General features: G+C 34.7%; 1 non-coding gene across 1 annotated transcript; it reads right to left on the reverse strand.

Moving 5' to 3' along the window:
• Nucleotides 1-9,444: 9,444 nt before the first annotated feature.
• On the reverse strand, nt 9,445-9,551 carry LOC133820569 (small nucleolar RNA R71). The gene has a single exon (XR_009886974.1). It is a non-coding gene; the product is annotated as a small nucleolar RNA R71 (small nucleolar RNA).
• Nucleotides 9,552-15,462: the final 5,911 nt, after the last annotated feature.

Genomic DNA, 15,462 nt, shown 5'->3' on the forward strand with positions numbered 1-15,462 from the left:
TAAGCGACAAAATTTAGGTTTTGTACAATCATCTCCCAAAACTACCCCTGGCCGTGGCAGCTAGGCAGGCCAAACATGTATGCGTCGCTTCACGCTCTTTGTACTAATGGTTGGTCGACTTTCCCCTTGCCCTTACCTGCACCACAGAGCACCTGTGAGCCGAAGCCCAGCAAGAAAACCCTCACAAGCAGATAACATATGCATATCAAACATCTAACATATAAATAAACCATCATCAGGCTATCCACATATGGCCATGCCATCCCAGGCGCTTTACCAGGCCCTGGGTTCACGGTCCACACCATGAGGATATCCCAGGTATCCTTTAGGGTCTCACCCTGGCAATTCGCACTCCGCGTGCTAAACGCTGCTCCCGGCCCCTTGCCGCACTCGGCCTTGCACTCCAAGTGCTTAATGTTGTTCCCGACCCCTTGCCGTTCTAGGCCTTCGACGTTCCCGGCCCTCGCCGTCCAATCACACATATACACACATAGCATAATAAAGAAAATACTTAACATGAATAAACTTAATCAAAGGGCTATGCCCTGCAACATAATCATATCGGGCCATGCCCTGCACACAAGCTCTACGGGTACAGCAGTTTTCTTACCTGTGTCCCGAGCTTTCCAAGCACCGATGTCCCGAGCACAGTTCTCTAGTCTGAGCCTCACTGAATCCCTAGTCACAACGCATTGAGAATATTCATCCATCAAGTTCTAACCCATTAAATAACTTCGAGCCATGATTATAATCTCCGGGACCTTGAGTTCTATCAATCCGGGTTATAGAATCCATCTCGAGCCTTAACCTTTGAGTTCCCAAGCCTAAACACACTTTAAAGCCCAAAAATTCACTAAGAGTCGTGACCCCATGAGGCCATGCCGCGGCCCACCCCCAAACCCGAGAGCCACTCCAGAGCAGGGCAGGCACGCCGCGGCCTGCCCTTCTTCCAGGCCACCAAAATGCTTCGAAGGGCCGCAGCTCAGCAAAAACAATGTTGCGGCCCGACCCTTCTAACCCAGAAAAATCCTTTATTTTTGCCACAGAAACCCATCCAATTAACCCCAAAATCAACGCAACAACTCAAGCTAATCATCACAGAGGTTATACTATGGATTCAACAACAAAACCCAATAAGAATTCAAGTTCAAAGCCTCATCAAACTCAAGAATGATCCATCACCCCAATACACATGCAAAATCTAAGAAAACCAACAGCTACTCAAAACAATTCACTGAGATTAAAGCTTACCTTAAGGTGAAGTGATTCCCTAAACCAGTTCCCTAAGCTCCAAGCCTCAAGCTCCCAAAATCCCAGCTGAATTCCTTTGTCTTGACTAGTTTCCACCAAAGTTTCCCTTGCTAAGACTTAGAGAAAATAAAGAGAGAGAAGAGGAAGTGCTTGGGTCGGTTTCTCCACGTTTCTAAGTGTTTCCTGAATTTTTTTTTATTTAACTTAAGCTTCTAAGGTTACCTCAAAGCTCGGGGTGCCAAAAATGTCCCCGAGGGCAAAATAGTAAATTTCCCCAATTTTCCCTCCTAAACATTCTAACCTCAAATATATCTCCAAATATTTATTTTCATAACCCGATAACCCCATAAAACATCTAACACCCGAGATACCCCTCGACTCGTCCCGAGTGAGATACTCAACCCCGTTGTGACTTTCTGGCTAACAGCTCCCGGGGATTGTCTCGGATCATGCTACACAAATATATCACAATTATTACATTTATGCCCTCATTGGGCTAAAATTACAAACATAACCCTAACATCCAAACGGGGCCCACATGCATATTTAATTCAGCTAACACATGCATCTCTAATCACGTATTCACATAAATTCACATATTATAGCAATAATTCACTTATTGCCCTCCAGGCACACTAATTAAGGCCCTAAGCCTTATTAGCGAATTTGGGTCGTTACAACTTTCCATAAAAAAGCACAACACACCACATTCACTTTATGAAGCACTTTCTTGGACAATACCATTATTTGAGCCCAATATGCATGAATGGTGATGAGAACCGAGTTGATTATTGTCACTCTCCCAACATAGGAGAGATTTCGAGTACTCCACACCCTGATTCTTTGCACCATCTTTTCTATTATGATCTCACTTTCAGCTGCTGATAACCGCTTGGAACATATGGGAATTCCCAAGTATCGAAACGGTAAAGCATTTCTTATAAAACCTTATGCATCCACCAATCTTTGTACCTCTTCTTCCTTCATGCCACAATAATAAATGGGTGATTTAGCTGCACTTGGAAATAAACCAGAAGTCTGAGAAAAAAGTTTGAGCCCTTGTAGCATAAGATACTTGACTTGTAATCACCATGACTAAATAACAACACATCATCCACAAAGCATAGATGATTGAGTTTCATATCAGCACACCTTTCATGAAACTTAAACTCATTTTTTTGGCCCACTTTACTCATTATCCTTGACAAATATTCCATGCCAAGAACAAAAAGAAAAGGCAGCATTGGATCACCTTGGCGTAACCCCCTCTTGGCTTCAAAGAAACCATGCATGGTACCATTGAACATAAGGCTAAATCGAGGCGTTCTAATGCAAATCATTACCAGCTGAATAAACTTCTTAGGAAAGGCAAAAGCTTTCAACATCTCTTCAATGAACCCCCATTCAATTGTATCATATGCCTTCCTCAAACCCATCTTAATCATACAATTGGCCTTAGCATTCTTTCTTCCATAGTGCCTAACCAAGTCTTGACAGACCATGATGTTATAGGCAATGAATTGCCCCTTCACAAAACCACTCTGATTCTGAGCTACAAAAACTGGTAACACTGATCTTAATCTTGCACAAATCATTTTAGTAGCAACTTTATAAAGAACATGACAACAAGGGTGAAAGTCACTTACTGATTCAGGACATTTACTCTTAGGAATAAGAGTAAGTGTTGTTGAGTTGAGTTCTTTTAGCAACTTCCCCGAATGGAAAAAGGATAGCACAACTTCACACACTTCATTTCCAACTAGGTCCCAATTATCTCGGTAGAAATAGCTACTGAACCCATCTGGCCCAGGGGTTTTATGTCCAGGAATACTAAATATTTCCTCTTTGACCTCCTCCTTGGTATAGTTCTACACCATTAGTCCTTGTTGTTGCTCATTCAGAATTATACCATGGGAGACTAGACTAGTAAATACCAATTTCCTCTCAACCATTTTAGAACCTAGAAGGTCTTTATAAAAAATCAAGAAAGCATCACTTACTTGATCTTGTTTCTCCACCCACCCACTTCCCCTCCATATCCGTTATTGAAGAAATTCTATTTCTAGCACTTCTAGCCCGAAGACTTGCATGGAAGATGGCAATGTTAGTATCACCTTCTTTAACCCAATTCAATTCAGCCTTTTGATGGAAAAAGGATATGTAGGCCTTATGCACCACGTTATACTCTTGCCTTGCTTCTTTTTCATCTTCAATCAACTGCTCACAAAAAGGTTGTTGCTAGATTGCCTCCTGCAGTTGCATTATTTTCTGTTGAGCTTGCAAATCCTTTGCTTGAATATCCCCTACATTATGCTTATTAAACTCTTTCAATGCCAACTTCAATTTCTTAAGCTTGCTAATCACCTTGTACATAGGGGTTCCCACTGTATTCTCCTTCCAATTCTGCTCCAATAGCTCTCTAAAACCTGGAGTCTGTTGCTACATCCTGAAAAATTTAAACGGTCTTTTCCCCAAGTTCAAATCCGGATAAATAGTCAAAACCGTAGGACTATGATCAAAATTTCCTTTAGCTAGAAACACTACCTTCACTGTGATGTATTTTTTCAACCAAGCTTGATTCGCTAAAACTCTATCAATTTTTTAATACACCCTATCCTCCTTCTCCTGTTTATTGTTCTAAGTGAAAAAACAATCCGAGTATTTCACATCTTCGAGTTTACCATATTTCACACACTCTCAAAGCGCCACTGATTTATGCACTTTCACCCTTCTACAAATCCTTTCATCCACACTCAGTATATCATTAAAATCCCCTAGAACAATCCAAGGACTCTGAACCCCGAGTACCAGCCCCCTCAAATCTTTCCATAACTCTTCTCTCCCAACTTCTTCATTGAAAGCATATACAAATGTAACTAAAAACTTATCATTACCAGTTATTGTACTTACTTCCAAATGAATCAATTGGCTCGTGCACAAGCCTATGTTAACAACAAACATGTTCAGATTCTAGCTTAACATGATTCTCCCTCCTGGATGCCAAGCATTATTAGTAGAGAAACACCATCCCGAAAACAGGTTATTATACACAGCTCCCAAACAAGGAGCCTTTATTTTAGTTTCAAGAAGACCGACCAATCCAACTCCAAGCTTAGAAATTAATTTCTTAACCTCTAATTGTTTGTTTGGAATGTTGATCCCCCTGACATTCCAGCGAACAATTATATCCATTAGAACTAGGAGGCACCCCCCTTCCTCGAGTACTCGCTTCTTCCTGGACTTTTGAGCATTCACCTTCCCCTGCCAATATTTGGAAATTTTTAGTTGTTGCAGTGGGAGTCGGTTCTGTTCTTGCAACTTTCCAACCATTCTAAACTTGCTTAAAGCCATCATCCTCCTTCTCTTCTTGTCCAGCTTGCACCTCCATAAGGTTGTCCCATTATCTTTTTTCTTCTCCACCCAAATCTTCTTTGTACTTCTTTCTTCCTACACACGTCTATTGTATGACCCATCCTATTACAAGAACAATAATGTCTTGATGTATTTCATTAGTAAATGAAATTTCATTAGGAAACTTTTGAAACAATTGTACTTCCACCATCACCCGAGGAAAATTCAGCCTATCCTTATTCTTGGTAACTTCATCCACCATCAAAGGAGCCCCTAGCTGCCCAAAGATTTTGAATAAAGCTCGTTTCCCCCAATATTTCATATCCAATCCATTAAGCTGTATCCAAGTGGGAACCAAAGCCACATTTTCTTTCGAAAAATCTGTATATGCATCCCACGCCTTCATCACAATAGGCTTTTTATCAAAATACATGTAACCACCATTCAAGATTTCATCTCTAGTGGTTATAGCCTGAAATCTAACTATAAACACTCCATGAGACAAACCCCCCCCCCCCCCCCCCCCCCCACCTTATCAATGCCATTTTCCTAGCAAAACCTTCCAAATTCGCCTAGCAAAACCTTCAAAAACACTCAGAGGAGGATTCGCCCCTAGCACATAACACACTATGGCAGAATTCCAAAACAGTATTTCATCTTCAATATCATCCATATCAATCTTAACCATAGCCAAAGCTTTCACACCTTTAGATCTTGAATCCCCAAATTTCGAACTCAAATTTTGAATAACATTGCTAGATCTCAGAATTGGGGGAAAAACTCAAGTACCTGATTTCACTTGCGATTCACATCACTTCGTAGCTTCGAGGTAGCTCGCAAACTCCATTCGAACCTCCTGCTCCTGCTGAACTCGCTTCCGTATAGCTCTCGACGTTAATGGAAGAACCTTCTCCTCTGTCGTAGAAAACTCTTCGTTATCCTCCAGATCTGTTCCTTCATCAGCCAAGATTTCAAGGGCATTCACCCCCAAAACCTCATCAATAGACTTCGTCTTCTTCATATCAGACGAGGTTGGGCCTCTTTTCCTCATAGCCCTCACCACCGGCGAGATCTCCACCGTTTTCAGCCCCTTCCCCTGCTTCTTAGTTCCCTTTGCCATGGCACCAGCAAGAACGCTGAGAGAAAACCTTAAGATCAGTCTTAACTATTAAATTTCAAGTTACACTAAATAAACTAAAAGATTATAAACACCATTGTACCTCATATATAATGCTAGCTCAGTCTGTTTGATCATTTCATAGTTGCAAAAGTTGAGGATATCATTTTTCCCTAATTGAGTAATAGTTTGGAATCCAAATTCCTTTTCTACAATTGGAATTTCTACCACACGGTCAGCTTTCCATTTATTAATAAACTTCACCAAACACTTCATCATTCTTGTCATAGGCACTTCTGTAGGCTCCTATGTCAATGCCTCTATTCTTTTCTTTGATTGTCTTGGTTGTTGAGTAGAGGGCGCAAGTGGCTCTTTCATTTGTTGATTAGTAAGGATCTAATGTTGCGGCCATCCATTTCGTACCCGACTGCTTGTTGACAACTCTACAAAATAGAGTTATTTTACCACTTTTTATGTACTAATTGTAGCTTAATTCTTGAGTTTTTAATTGATTTATTAAGTTTTTAAGTAATTTTGAATTTATTAGGTTTATTTTGATTTTATATATTTTGTGTATTTTTATAGTTATTTTGTTGTGAAATATTGTAGTTTAATTATTTAAATTTAATATTGTTAAGTTAGAAGTTAAAAGATGCAATTTTGAACTTAAATGTTAAAAATAAATTAAGTTATAATTAATATTTTCAAAAAGAATTAATTTGATTTATTTTATACTTAAAAATATTTGATTATGACTTAATTTATGTTTATTTTGCAGGAAATTGTTGTATTGTTGGTGCTTGAGAAGCAAAGAAAAATAAAGAAAAGAATTTGGCAAAACTGAAGAGAAAGAGCTAAAAATGTCATTTTTGAAGCCCTTGCATCCATCACACCTGCCCAGGCCCAAGAAGCCCAGCCCACCGTGGGCCTGCCCTCATCTGCCAGCCCAAATCCTCTTCAGCAAGCATCCCGGCCGTGGGACTTCCATCATCCACCCGTGACCCCCCAGCTGATGCCTCCTTCAGCACCAACCAAACCCCCAGCCATACACCACCATTCCTCTCCAATGCAGCTGTCCCTTCCTCACTCAGCCAACATGCCCAGGCCCAGCATCGAAGCCCATCATGGGCCTGCCTTCCCAGCCGGCTGGTCCCCTGCCACAGCCCACCTAGCCACTTTTCCTTGTTCCCTTGTCCCAAATACCCAAAAATGCCAACTTTTTACCCATTTTTCTACACATTTTCACCACAACATCATCATTACACCCTATAATTTACCTCTACATACCATATTTATTTTATTTAATTAATCTAATCAATTTAATTAATTTATTTTAATAATCTCATTTTGGCTATAAATATGGAATTTCAAGACCATTTTTTGGTGCTTAATTTTTGGTTACCATCTTCTTTTCTCCCATTTTCTCTCTACCATTCTCTCTTCCATTTTGAGTTTTTCAAGAGCATTTTGCAAGTATGTATGTCATTTATTTTGTAATTTCTACTCTAGTTATGTGCTTCTAATCTTTTTCATAAGATTATTAAGATCATGATGAAGCAACTTGTAACTAGGTAATATTTATGTTGTATGTTGATTTCCCTTGTAATGCAACAAGTGTATGGATTTTTCTTCTTCATATATGTTTTTCATCTTTAATATCTCATATTTTGGATTGTTAGATAATATGCACTTTGTTCTTCATCTATGCTTAGAACAAAGATATTATGTTTTGCCTTATAAATAATGTTCATTGATTTATTTGTTATTTCATTAGATTGATTTACACAAAATGCTTTGAAATTATAATTTTGGAAAGTGAAGAAAAATTCTATCTTTTTAGAAGTAATTTGTGCTTAAAATTATAAATCTATTTGGAAAATGATAGTTTGAATTATTTTAACTATCACTAAAACTTGGGAATCAATATACTAATAAATATTACTAAACTTACATTTTGTGGATTCTAGTATCTTAATAATCTTTTCTTTTAACACTTACTTTCAAATCATTATTGATTTATTTTTATTCTCTTAAATAGCTTTATTTTTCAATCTTTTATTTTATGTTCATAATATTAAAACTCATCAATCTTTGGAGCTAGGTTTGAATTTATTACTTTTGATTTAAAATAGTTTTATTTTTTATTTTAGACAACTCCTTTGGGTTCGATCTCATGCTTACACGAACACTATATTCCATATACGATTTGTGCGCTTGCGAGTATAAATTTTTAAAACATACCTGTTTTGGGTCCATCAAGTTTTTGGCGCCGTTGCGGGGGAGTTGCAAGATAAAAGAAACGAAAGTTATCTCAAGGTTAGTAAATTCTTCTACTAGTTATTTTAATTTTTTCTCTTACAAAAAAAAGAAAAAAAAATTATATATACAAAAATATAAAAATAAATCTATAAAAACTAAAAAAAAAAAAAAAAAAATGAGACGGTTCTACCACCCATAAAAAAACTTACTTATATATTTATATTTATTGTTTTTTTTTAGTTGATGGCACTTGTGCCTCCTATATATCTTTTTATTTTTTTTAGTCGATGGCACTTGTGCCTCCTAATTTTGTTATAATTTTGTTGTAATTTTTATTTCTTGTATTTCTTTGTTAGTTGACGGCACTTGTGCCTCCTAACATTTGTTGTAATTTTCTTTATTTATCTTATTGTAATTTTTATTTTATTTAATTTCCACAAATTACTAGTTGATGGCAATTTTGCCTCCTAGCTAGTTGATGGCAATTTTGCCTCTTAGTCTTTTATCTTATGTTTTAGTTGATGGCACTTGTGCCTCCTAATTTTTACCTTAATTTTTTTATGATTAATGGCATGCTATGCCTCCCTACTCTTGCCTAAATTTTAGTCTTATTTAATTTTTGCCTTATTTTTCTTTGTCTTTTATAATATTTTAGTGTAATATTGTGAAAAATACTTGAAAAAAAAAAAAAGAAACCTAAATCTTGTCCTTTCACCATAAGCAATTTTTGCTTAAAGGAAATTTGAACAAACTTCCCAATCTGCCTCTACTAATTAACCTCGAGGAGTTGTTAGTAGTGCGCGATTAAGTGGAATCAATTAGGCCTGGGGACAAGTAAACCATAAGAATTATTTTGTTGTGAAATCTCTAAAAATTACAAGTATGCTCTGTGGTTGCGGTTTTAACTGATCTTCCACATAAGAAAATTGTTTGTTTGAGATTATATTTGCTGTTTTATTTGTTAAAATTGTATGCATCATTGGAAACGTGACTCTAAAAAGCGATTAGTAAAAGGACGTTTATCTTTGTTTAAAATTGAAAGTGTTAGTAAAAATTTGAGCATCATGGAACCTATTGCTAATCCTGTTGATGAAAATGTTGTGCCTGAAAAAACTTTGCTTGAATATTTTGCACCTATTTCATCTAATGCTCCTTCATGCATTGTTTTACCTACAACTTCTGCTACTCATTTTGAGCTTAAACCAACAATCATTCAATTGTTGCCATATTTTTATGGGTTAGATAGAGATGATCCTTACATGCATATCAAATATTTCTTAGAAATTTGCTCAACATTTAAATTTCAAAAAAATTCTGATGAGTCGGTCAAACTAAGATTGTTTCCTTTTTCATTAAAAAAAAAATCAAAAGCTTGGTTAAATTCCCTTCCCACAGGGTCTATAACTACATGGGATCAATTTTATAATAAATTCTTGCTGAAATTTTTTCCTATGTCTAAAACTGATAGTCTAAGGAGAGAAATCTCTGAGTTTTTTCAAAAAGATAATGAAGAGTTTTATGAATGTTGGAAAAGATTTAAAGATTTATTATTAAAATGTCCTCATCATGGTTTTGAAAAATGGAGACTTGTAAAATATTTTTATGATGGTTTGACTCCCTCTAATCGTCAAATGATTAAATCTATGCATACTTGAAAATTTTTAAAATTTCAAGGACAAGAGGCGTGGGACGCCCTTGAAGATTTATCTGTCAATTCGCAACAATGGAATTATTTTGATCCTAGGTCTAGGTCAACTAATTCACCAAAAAGAGGAGGAAGGTATGAAGTAAAAGAAGAATTAGACTTAAGAACATCCTTAGACAAATTAGTGAGAAAAGTAGAAGCTTTAGCCATAAGCCAAACTATAAACTCTCCAATACAACCAAGAAAAGATGTTTGTTCTATATGTTCTAGTCCGTGCCATAATGCCCAATCATGTCCTTCCTACCAAGAAGCCTTTTCTGAGGAGGCCAATGCACTTCATGCTTATGGGAAACCAAATGATAGCCCATTTTCATCCACCTACAATCCAAATTGGAGAAACCATCCGAACTTTTCATGGAGACAAAACCAACCCCAAATGAATCAAGGGCACCAATACAACACACAAAACCAAGCTCATGCCCCACAAAATCAACCATATCCGCAACAAAGAAAATCTTCCTTAGAAGATACTTTACAACAATTTATGCAATCCACTCAACAAATCCAACAAAATCAGTCTCAATCAATTACCAAACTCGAGACACAAGTAGGACAACTCGCCATTACTTTAGCTAATAGAGAAAAAGGAACATTCCCTAGTCAACCTATCCCTAATCCAAAAGGTCAATATGAGATAGGAAAGTCTAGTCATAATGGAGAAGTCAAATCAATTTCAACTCTTAGGTCCGGAAAGAACATTGTCAAACCCGATTACATACCCAAGGTTGAAAATGAAAAAGAAAAAGAAAAGAGTCAGCCTTCTAATTCAAATGCCAATGACTTTTCAAACAAGGAAACTCCAATCCATCCTTTCATTCCAAAAGCTCCATTCCTACAAAGATTACTTCCAATTAAAAAAGGAGGCCAATATAATGACATCTTAGAAGTTTTTAAACAAGTTAGTATCAATATCCCTTTCTTAGATGCCATTAAACGAATTCCTGCTCACTCTAAATTTTTAAAGGATCTTTGTACTATTAAAAGAAACACTAATGTTCCTAAAAAGGCGTTTTTAACTGAACAAGCTAGTTCCATTATTCAATATAAGAGTCTTGTTAAATATAAAGATCTTGGGTGTCCCACAATTTCATGCATTATTGGTGATCATTTTATTAACAAAGCTTTACTTGATTTAGGTGCTAGTGTGAATTTATTGTCTTATTCTGTTTATAAGCAACTTGGTCTTGGTGAGCTAAAACCTACCTCTATAACTCTTCAATTAGCCGATCGTTCTGTGAAAATTCCTAGAGGCATTATAGAGGATGTTTTGATAAAATTTGATAAATTTTATTTTCCTGTTGACTTCATTGTTCTTGATACTCAACCTGTGGAAAATATGCATGCTCAAATTCCTATCAATTTAGGTAGACCATTCTTAGCTACATCTAATGCAATAATAAATTGTCGTAATGGTGTTTTGAAATTATCTTTTGGAAATATGACTGTTGAATTGAATGTTTTTAATGTTGCTAAATCTGTTGAGTGTGAGGAAATGCATGAAGTTAACATGATAGATAGTATATGTGAACATGATGGAAATGACTTACATGACTTTTGTGAAAAATACTTTGGTATGAACTTGCATGTTGATGACTCTAATGATGATGTGAATTCTTTGCTAGAGTCTATACCCTTAAATGAAACCAAAAATGAGCCTTTTTCACCCTTAGATCATGTTCAATCAATGTCTGAGTCTCCAAAGTTAGACCTTAGACCTTTACCAGAAAATTTAAAATATGCTTTTCTAGGAGAATCTGAAACCTTACCTGTTATCATAGCATCTGCTTTAGATAAAGAACAAGAAGATAAATTGTTAGATGTCCTTAGAAAACATAAAGAAGTCATAGGTTGGACCATTTGAGACATTAAAGGAATTAGCCCATCCATATGTATGCATAGAATCCATCTAGAAGAGAATGCTAAAACCTCTTGGGAATGTCAAAGAAGGTTAAATCCAAATATGAAAGAAGTAGTTAGAGAAGAGGTCATAAAATTGTTAGACGTAGGTATCATTTACCCTATTTCTAATAGTCAATGGGTTAGTCCAGTTCAAGTTGTGCCTAAGAAGTCTGGGATCACAGTTGTTGAAAATGAGAAAAATGAATTAATCCCTACTAGAGTACAAACAGGGTGGAGAGTGTGCATATACTATAGAAAGCTGAATAATGTTACTAGAAAAGACCATTTTCCATTACCTTTTATTGATCAAATGCTTGAACAATTAGCTGGTCATGCATATTATTGCTTTCTTGATGGGTATTCGGGATATAACCAAATCTCCATTGCCCTAGAAGATCAAGAAAAGACTACATTTACATGCCCTTTTGGGACTTTTGCCTATCGTCGCATGCCTTTTGGATTATGTAATGCACCTGCGACTTTTCAAAGGTGTATGATTTCTATTTTTTCTGACATGGTTGAAAGATTTCTTGAAGTGTTTGTGGATGATTTTTCTGTGTTTGGTTTCTCTTTTGATGAATGTTTGCACCATCTTTCACTTGTTTTAATTCGTTGCAAAGAGAAAAACCTTGAGCTTAACTGGGAAAAATGTCATTTTATGGTTAAAAAAGGAATTGTTTTAGGTCATGTAATCTCATCTGAGGGAATATAAGTTGATAAAGCAAAAGTTGATCTTATTTCAAAACTTCCCCCACCTAAAACTGTGAAAGAAATTAGATCATTCTTAGGTCATGCTGGTTTTTATAGAAGATTTATAAAAGACTTTAGCAAAATTTCTCAGCCTTTATGTCATTTACTTGGAAAAGAAAATGCTTTTGTCTTTAATAATGATTGCCAAGTTTCCTTTGAAAAATTAAAAAATTTGTTGACTACTGCACCCATTATTCGACCTCCTGATTGGAAAATACCTTTTGAAATAATGTGTGATGCTTCTGATTATGCTATAGGTGTTGTCTTAGGACAAAGACTTGAAAAAATACCTCATGTAATTTACTATGCTAGCAAAACTTTAAATGATGCTCAATTAAATTATTCCACAACCGAGAAAGAATTGCTTGCTGTTGTTTTTGCATTGGAGAAATTTAGGTCTTATCTGTTAGGATCTAAAATTATTGTATACTCTGATCATGCTGCATTAAAATATCTCTTATCAAAAAAAGATGCTAAGTCTCGTTTGATCCGTTGGATCCTGCTTTTACAAGAATTTGACTTAGAAATACGTGATAAAAAGGGATCTGAAAATGTTGTTGCTAATCATTTATCTAGACTAGTTGTTGAAACTATACATGATTCCACTTCTATCACTGAAACTTTTCCTGATGAACAATTGATGCATGTTTCTTCCTTGCCTTGGTATGCTGATATTATTAATTATTTGGTCACTAAAGAAATACCATCTAATTGGTCTAAGCATGATAAATCTAAATTTTATTCTGAGGTGAAAATTTTTATTTGGGATGATCCTTACTTGTTTAAATACTGCCCTGATTAAATAATTAGAAGATGAATTCCAAATTGTGACCAATCTAAAATCATATCTTTTTGTCACGATCATGCATGTGGAGGACATTTTAGTGGTAAGAAAACAGCTGCTAAAGTTTTACAATGTGGTTTTTATTGGCCTACTATCTTTCATGATACACATGTTTATTGTAAAGCTTGTGAACATTGCCAAAAGTTAGGAAGTTTAACTAAAAGAAACATGATGCCTTTAAATCCTATTCTTATTATTGACATATTTGATGTTTGGGGCATTGATTTTATGGGACCTTTTCCTAACTCTTTTGGTAATCTTTATATTCTTGTTGGAGTTGATTATGTGTCAAAATGGGTTGAAGCTATTGCATGCCACACTAATGACCACAAAGTTGTGCTTCGGTTTTTGAAAGAAAATATATTTTTCTGTTTTGGTTCACCACGTGCTATTATTAGTGATAACAGTACACACTTTTGTAATAAGCCATTTGAACATTTGATGAAACAATATGGCATTACACATAAAGTCTCAACACCATATCACCCACAAACTAGTGGTCAAGTTGAAGTGTCTAATAGGGAAGTTATGCACATTTTAGAAAAAACTGTGAATCCAACTAGGAAAGATTGGTCCTTTCACTTATGCATTATGGGTGTATCGTACCGCGTACAAAACACCCATTGGCATGTCACCCTACAGACTTGTGTATGGGAAGACGTGCCATTTACCTGTTGAGTTAGAACATAGAGCATTTTGGGCAATTAAGCAGTTAAACTTTTCTTTAGACAAGGCAGGTGAGAAACTAAAGCTTCAACTAAATGAACTAGAAGAAATTAGGAATGATGCATATGACTATTCAAAAAAGATTAAGGGTCGCATGAAATTTTACCATGACAAAAATATTTTGAGAAAAGATTTTTCTCCAGGTCAGAAAGTCCTTTTATACAACTCTCGTTTGCATTTATTCCCGGGAAAGTTATGCTCTAGGTGGTCCGGTCCTTACATTGTTCGTATTATTATTCCATATGGAGCTATTGAAATTGAAAATCCTAAAAATGGTGATATATTTAAAGTTAATGGACAAAAATTAATACCATTTTTAGAATTGAAAACCGATGAAGTGGATGAGATCCTCCTTGAGGACCCTGTTTACAATGCTCTTTGATTCCTATTTGATCTTGATAACTTGTGTTTTATTTGTTTTGTTTGTTTTATGTGTGATTTAATTTTTGTTTGTTGTATCTTTTACTCTCTTCACGATGCACAATATCGAGGTACGACCATTCTAAACTCTAAACTCCTTTCAATTTTAATTTATATTTATATTTTGACACATTGAGGACAATGCTTAAATTAAGTTTGGGGGTATTGAGTTTATATGGTTATTTTTAGCAAGGAGAGTATGATTTATTGTTTTTTTTTTGTTTTGAGTTATTTTTAATTTTTATGTTTTGTGTTAATTTTTGTGTTTTATTTATGTTTGTTTGAAAAAAAAAATTATATATTTATATATATGTTGTTGTTTTGTTAATTTTTTTAATTTGTTCATTTTCATAAAAATTCAAAAAAAAATTGGTGATATTTTTCATTTTCAAAGATAAAAATCTTGATTGAGTTTGAGTTTAGTTCTCTTAAAAATATGAATAATTCTTAAGTTTTGTTTTTAATTATAGGGTCAATTTTGCTTGTAACAAAAATTACAATTTTCATAATAAGAACACTTTTATTTCCTATATGTTTAACTAAAAAATAATTTTAATGAAAACATATTTTTAAAGCAAAATTGACAATTTAATTAATTACATAAGCTTAATTTTTATTCATACAATTGTTTAGAATTATTTTCATCGTGCAATTTTTGAGAAAATCCTTTCTTGATCACCAATAAAAAAATGAATGTTTTAATTTTTATTTTTCTTGAGGACTTGCAAAACTTTAAGTTTGGGGGTGTGATAACTCTACAAAATAAAGTTATTTTACCACTTTTTATGTACTAATTGTTGTTTAATTCTTGAGTTTTTAATTGATTTATTAAGTTTTTAAGTAATTTTGAATTTATTAGGTTTATTTTGATTTTATATATTTTTGTGTATTTTTATAGTTATTTTGTTGTGAAATATTGTAGTTTAATTATTTAAATTTAATATTGTTAAGTTAGAAGTTAAAAGATGCAATTTTGAACGTAAATGTTAAAAATAAATTAAGTTATAATTAATATTTTCAAAAAGAATTAATTTGATTTATTTTATACTTAAAAATATTTGATTATGACTTAATTTATGTTTATTTTGCAGGAAATTGTTGTATTGTTGGTGCTTGAGAAGCCAAGAAAAATAAAGAAAA

The sequence above is a fragment of the Humulus lupulus genome, chromosome 2, assembly GCF_963169125.1.
Source record: "Humulus lupulus chromosome 2, drHumLupu1.1, whole genome shotgun sequence".
Taxonomy (NCBI): Eukaryota; Viridiplantae; Streptophyta; class Magnoliopsida; order Rosales; family Cannabaceae; genus Humulus; species Humulus lupulus.